Raw genomic sequence first — 6,908 nt, 5'->3', positions numbered from 1 at the left:
TAGGGGAAGTACTCACACCTGTGGGTACTTCCCAGTATTTACCCACCTATGGGTAATCCCAGCAGTACTAAGACTCATAATCCCAGCCTTGGATCACACATAATCCCAGTGGATCATGAGTTAACACAAACTCTAGAAGTCCTCACCCCATACTGCATGAGGCTTTGGAGGGACAACTAGACACAAACCATAACACTGTCTTTATAGTTTCAAGAAAAATTAAAATGCTCAAGTACTTTTAAGAAAGTTTAAAAATCTATCGTAAAGATAATCTAATTACTTTAATGCTCATGCAAATGTCAGTATACTCAGACTCTTTTTTTTTTTCTTTTTCTTTTTCTTTTTTGGTGGTACTAGAGATCGAAATCAGGACCTTGTGCTTGCCAGGCAAGCACTGAGCTATTTCCTCAGCCCCTTATGCTCCTTTTTCATAATTCAAAATTGGTTTTTCAGGAATGCTTTTTAAACTTAAATATATTTAAGTCTACAGGTGAAATGGTTCTAGTTTTCTTCCATCTTGTAGAACTTCATGAAGAAATGGTGCAAATGAAGGTTAAGGATTTCTGGGAAATGCAGAGAGTGTAAGCAGATTAAGTTATGTATCCATACACTATATCAGTCCACTGGTGCAAGAGGTCTATACATTAAGATGTAATGGAATCAGCCAGTGTTGTTTGGTTTCAGTTTCTTTCTTTGTTTTTTTATTTTATTTTTATTTTTTACAGAAAAGTCTACAGAGTATTTAGAGTCTCACTACTAGATCGACCTCTAGTGATACTCCTGTTTGCAGCCTCCCAAGAGCTGGGATTACAGGTGCACCACCAGGCCCAGTCTCAATTGCTGTCTCAGTGTGCCACAGGGATGGGGCCGGCAAAGTTGGTTTCAGTTTCTTTTGCTGTATTTTCAGACAAGGCCTGGGTAGGAGCCCTGGCCCCAAACAAAGACACACAGACACCAAATGCAAGCAAAATGAGGGCTAAAGCAAGAGGCTACTGCACCATCTTTGGTCTTTATTTTTATCTTTTGAGTCTCAGCTTTTAGGTTACTTGTGGTTAACAAAAGAAAACCTTTTCATGTGTACCTAAGATTTATGTTTAAGCTATACGTGACACGCAGCTGCTACGCACCTGGGCACAAGGTCAAGAAAACAGGATGACCTTGTGGTATTCCAGGTGTTCTTGGGTCATCCCTCTGCTGTTGCATTCCTGTTTTACTATCTCTCCTCCCACACACACTGCAGGTCATTCTGCACATCTGTGTCTTAACTCCTTCTGATCCCAGTGGCTGGGGGCCTAAGTGTGCTTTTGAAGCTGTGGTCCAGGACGAGAACTTGTGGGAAGGGTGCCAGTGTTGTACTGTTCCCTGCCTCTGGCAGCACAACAGCAATCAACTGTTCTTATTAGAGTAGCGCTCGTGATAAGTAAAACTACCATAGAGTGTACTGTAAAGTTATGTTGCTAGTTTTACTTTGATATGTGAAATATTTTAAGCTTTTCTCAAAAGTTGTGACATCTTAATACAAGTAAAACCTTTTTTATGGTTGTAAGATTTAGCTTATAAATAATTCAAATTGAAGTGAAAGATTTACTAGGTCATTTTTTTTTTTTTTTTTTTTTTTTTTGGTGGAACCGTGGCTTGAACTCAAGCCCTTGCGCTTGCCAGGGAAGCGCTTATCCCACTGAGCCATCTCGCCAGCCTACTAGGTCATTCTTAATGAATTAGTATATTAGGAATATTTGGTTCTGGGCTGGCAACATAGCTCAGCAGGCTAAGTGTCTGTTCGGGCAAGCACAGGGACCTGGGTTCAATCCCCGACACCACATGCTGCACTGGCTTCGCCCAAGGTGCACAGAGCAGACCACTGAGACCAGGCGTGGTGGCACATGCCTATGACCCCAGTGATGGGGAGGTTGAAAACAGGAGGATCACTGCGAGTCTGAGCTCTGTACCCTGTACCAAATACACAAAAAATAAAATAAAATTTAATAATTATATAGGGTCCTTTTTTGGTTGGTTGGCTTTTCTTTTCTAGTGGTGATCTCAGGATCTTGTATTTGCCAGGCAGGCACTTATTCCATTGAGCTATCTCCCCAGCCTCAGAACATATGTGCTTTTTGAAGGAAAAGCACTTGTAGTTATTTAATTAGTACAAGTTTTATGTGTTGCAGAAATAAAATGCTGCTTAGAGGTTCTCCTTAAATAGTTTTTTTTTTTTACTTTTCTGCCAAAATGTATTTTCTGTTGTTCCATGAAATGTTCTCTACAAAGCTGCATGATTGCACTGTTTGAGCTGGATACTTTTTTTTTTTTTTCCAATCTGGACTTAGCCAAATATATTTGACCATGTTAAATTAGTATCTTTGCTATTAAAAACTTGATTGCATTAAAACAGATAAAATGCTGGACCCAAGTCTCGCCAGCACTCTGCCTGACCACTCTGTTGTGGTGTCTTTCCACACCTGTTACCCTGCTCATCCCTTCTGGCTTCACACCTTAGCTCTGCATGTACAGTGTGCATGCCGGCGCTAGACCCTAGCGGCTGATGAGCATTGTGTGCGTGCTGAACCCCTGCGCTGCCCATCTTCTTGTGGACGTCTACGTTTGGCATGCACAAATCGGATGCGAGTTCACCCTGTACCTTACTTAAAGACCTAATATTGTTCTCCAGATTTATTTGCTTTGCTGTACATGTTACTCCTGAGAGGTCTTCACTATTTGTCTCCAGAACACCTTAATTGGTTTTCCCTGGCCATGGGAAAGCAGGCTTGCCTAGTCCTGTCACTGGGGGTAAATGCCACAAGGCACATTCATTTGCTGTCCTGGAAGCAGATTTGAGAAAATAGCATAGATGTGCAGGGCTGAGGAGTCTTATGTACGGAGGGTGTGTACAGCGTCTGCGCTACCACCGCCAGGGGGCAGTAGTTCCTAGTTCTCATAGGCAGTCCACGTTAGGCTTTTGCACACTTTTTTTTGGTACTGGAAATTGAACTCCGAATCTCACTCTTGCCAGTCAGGCACTGTGCTGCTGAGCTATATCCCTGGCACTAGGCTTTTAGTAATTTGATGAGTTTCATGGATTTATAGGGAAATTTAAGTCTTTTCACATTTTTGTCCGTATGCATATTTTTTACATTTTGAGTTATTTCTTGTATAAACCCTTTTATTAAACAGCTGCTTATATCATTCTCATGCCTGTGATGAGGAATTCCTTCTGATAAAGTAATTTTGTTCTAGGTATTCCTTTGCTACTTGTAGAGAATCAACAATTTTTCTCATAATTTTTCCATCTGCATGATACCTTTTTTCTTTTCTTTCTTGTTTTTCTTTTTGTACTGGGAATCAAACTCAGGACTTTATACTTGCCAGCTTGGCGCTTGTGCCTCTGAATTATCTCTCCAGTACGCATATTAATTTCATAAGGTATTTTCTTTCCTGAAGATAAGTCCAAAGTTACTTTTTATATCTTCATTTTCCCTTAAACTATAGTGGCTTTACAATTTTAGTTTTGAATTTTTCTTTCTCCTAGATTTTTTTCTTTTTCTTTTCTTTTGTTTTTCTAGTACAGGGTCTATACAGTTTCACTGCACAGATTGGGATTTGTAGTGATCCTCCTGTTTTCAGCCTCCTAAGCACTGGGATTACAGGAGCATGCCACATTCCCAGTCTCAGTTGCCTTCTCATTGTGCTCACCAGGAATCAAACCCCAGTCCATGGCGTCTGCCTAAGCAGGCACTTTAATCCACTGAGTTATCTGGCTGGCCCTTGGTTTTAGTTTTGGAGTGTGTGTATGTGTGTGTGTGTGTGCTGTTATTGTTGTTGTTGTTTGTGTTGAACTTCTTTTTTTTTTTGTGTGTTGAACTTCTGAGAAAGGGTTTCACTACCTAATTCAGGCTGGCCTGGAACGTGTAGCAATCCTCCTGCCTCATCCTCCAGAGTGTTGGAATTATAGGTATGCATCACCATACCTGTTCTAGATTTTCATTTTTTTTTCTTGCAATACCAGGGATTGAACTCAGGACCTTGTGCCTGCCAGGCAGGCTCTTCCACTGCTGAGCTGTCTCCCTGGCCCCTAGATTTTCTCCTTTAGTGCTTTTGTTCATATTACATTTTGATATTTTATATGCTTTTTTGAATCTACATAGAGGGCATATTTTAGTATTTGTGACGCAAAAGTCATTCGTATTATATATAAAATGAGCAACTTACCACTATAAAGGAGTGATGAATCACATTTCACACTTACTTTGTACTGTCAGCCTTAGCAAATCCCAGTTTGGTTAAAGCAAATGCAGTTTTTCTTATTTCTTGTACATCTCTACAGGTTGGTTGAGTTTCAGGTTTAAGTGGCTGACTAAATCACATTCCAATAGTAGGAAAAGATATCTTTATCTTCCTCCTTCACTTTTATATGTGAGGTTTGCTAAGTATGTGTCTTGTTTTTCAGAAAGCATTCTAAAAGATTTTTGTTAAATTTAATCTTATTTATTTATTTTATTTATTTATTTACTTGGTACAGGGTGTTGCTATGCAGCTTGTACTCATAGTGATCTTCCTGTCTCAGGCTCCCCAGCACTGAGATTACAGGCATATGCCACCACACCCAGTTTCAGTGACCGGAACGGCACACCCAGGGTGCCAGGGCCTGCATATGTGGTACTGGGGCTCAAACCTGGGTCCTTGCCCTTGCTGGGCAGGCACTTGCACTACTGAGCTATCTCTCCAGATCCTTGTGTTTGTTCAATTTAGAGTTGTTTTACTGATACTATAAATATAGTTGTATTGAGTGTACAACTTAAAGAATTTGTAGCATATTGTATCATCAAATCTTAGTCTGCATTGTTCTCCTGACATTCAGATCCTGTTCTCCAGTTTCATTTCTGTGTATCATTTTTCTTTTTGGAAATGTACACTTTCAAAATATTTGTTGATATGGTATGCAATTATATATATATATATATATATATAATCGAATATGAGATCATTTCTAGTTGTCAATAATGTCCTTGCTTTCCATTAATGATTGAGGCAACATTTTCCTTAGCAAAAGGACATAATGGCAGAGACTGACTGAGGAACCAGGTGGGGCATCTAATTGGTTTCTTTCAAGGCAGAGTTCAGAAGTATTTGCCAAAAATTTTAAACAAGTTCAATATTCTACTTAAATGTATTTTTTAAAATTTATGTATTTAGTACAGGGTGTACAGGCTCTCTCTACACAGATCAGACTTGTAGTGATCCTCCTGCTTCTAGCCTCCCAAGCACTGAGATTATAGGCACATGCTACCACACCCAGTCTCAATCACCGTATCAGCATGCAGGGGTGGGGCTGGCACTGCACACTGGGGATTAAACCCAGTCCCTGCATCTGCTTAAGCAGGCAGTTTAGTCCACTGAGCTGTCTGACCAGCCCTTAGATATATTTTTGACTGTAGTTTTTTTTTCATTCTATGCATATGATATAGGGATATTCCTGCACTCTTGATTGTATTAATAACAATTTTTTTTTTTTGGCATTTCCACTGATAGATAAATACTGGTGCGGCAGTTCTTTTAGATTTCTCAGTTTTTGTATGTACTAACCTAAAGATAAAATATGTTTGAGAACTATATTTATTTATAATGTGTGTTGTGCTTGCGTTTCATGTAGCTTCATTGTGTTGGGATAGTTTCAATGAATATTGAAACTAGGAGATACACTGTGACTTTCTCCCACTGATCATTCGTCATGGCTTTGGGAACATAGCCTTCTCTTACTGTTTTCAAATTTCACATCTTGACTCTTTTATTATTCACGCATAGAGATCTTATCTTTAATTTCTGTCCCTTTGTTCCTTTCCGTCTGTCTTACCTATATGCCCTGTGGTCACACATGAAGTTTTGTTTCATGTGACAGAATAGTGGAGACAGTGAATATCCTTGAGGGCTTTTTTTTTTTCTTTTCTGATTTTGAAGTAATTCATGAACTCTATCTCCATTCATTGTAACATTTCCTAGTTTTAGAATACATGTATTTTATCAAGTTATTAGTAACATTATGGCGTTTTTCTTCATTAAAAGCCTTTAAGAAATAACAAAAATTGAGTTTCAGAAAATATGTCAAGATTCAAATAATCATATCATTTGTTCTTTCTTTCTTTTTTTGCAGAACCAGGGATTGAACTCAAGCCCTTGCACTTGACAGGGAAGCGCTTATTCCACTGAGCCAACTCCCCGGCCCCTATCAGTTCTTTCTTTGGTGCTTTTTGTAATGAATTTCACCAGTTTTGTGGTTCTGAGTTATTCTTTGATCAGGTGAACAGACACAATTTATAATTAGATACTTTCTATTTTCCTGTGTATAGGATTTATATTGAACTTACATCATGCAGGCTAGGGAGACATGCTTCCACTAAGCTACATGCAATTATTATAAATTATTTTCTAATACACCCCTATATTTTACTAGTTAATGTTCTAGCAGAATTTAAAATTTATATACATGTGTGTTTAATATCTTTTCTGCTTTTTTGGTACTCGGAATTGGACTCAGGGCCTTGTGTTTGCCAGATAGCCATTTGTGCCACTGAGCTATATTCCCAGCCCTGCACACATGTGTGTATTAGGCCCGCATTTAGCTTTTCTTATAAGATTTACAGAAAAGTTGCATTATCTTAGTGGTATAAACTGCAGAAATTTCTTTTTCCTTTTTTTGATTACAAACACTGATACCCTGCCCAGCAGAGTATACCATATGTATTATATTGTTTGTATTTCTTTGTATTTTGCTACCCAATACACATATGTATGCAGGACAGGGTGTTACTTAATTTCCATGCATTTAAGGTTTTTTTCTGGATTCTCTTGTCATTTATTTCCAGTTTCATTGCACTGTGGTCAGATAATGTGCATGGGATAATTTCTGTTTTCTT

The 6,908-nt window shown here is 38.7% G+C and overlaps 1 protein-coding gene and 1 pseudogene across 1 annotated transcript in view; one reads left to right on the top strand and one right to left on the bottom strand.

Annotated features, from left to right (window-relative positions):
- Nucleotides 1-2,518, bottom strand: part of LOC101589953 — a 5,153-nt pseudogene extending 2,635 nt beyond the window's left edge.
- LOC111817554 (zinc finger protein 709-like) overlaps nucleotides 1-6,908 on the top strand; it is a 58,542-nt gene that overhangs the window by 24,712 nt on the left and 26,922 nt on the right. The gene's annotated exons all lie outside the window — the stretch shown is intronic.

This window comes from Octodon degus, unplaced genomic scaffold, assembly GCF_000260255.1.
Source record: "Octodon degus isolate 3935 unplaced genomic scaffold, OctDeg1.0 scaffold00061, whole genome shotgun sequence".
Classification (NCBI taxonomy): Eukaryota; Metazoa; Chordata; class Mammalia; order Rodentia; family Octodontidae; genus Octodon; species Octodon degus.
The sequence above is the reverse complement of the archived record's forward strand: the minus strand, read 5'-3'. Positions and strand labels throughout refer to the sequence as shown.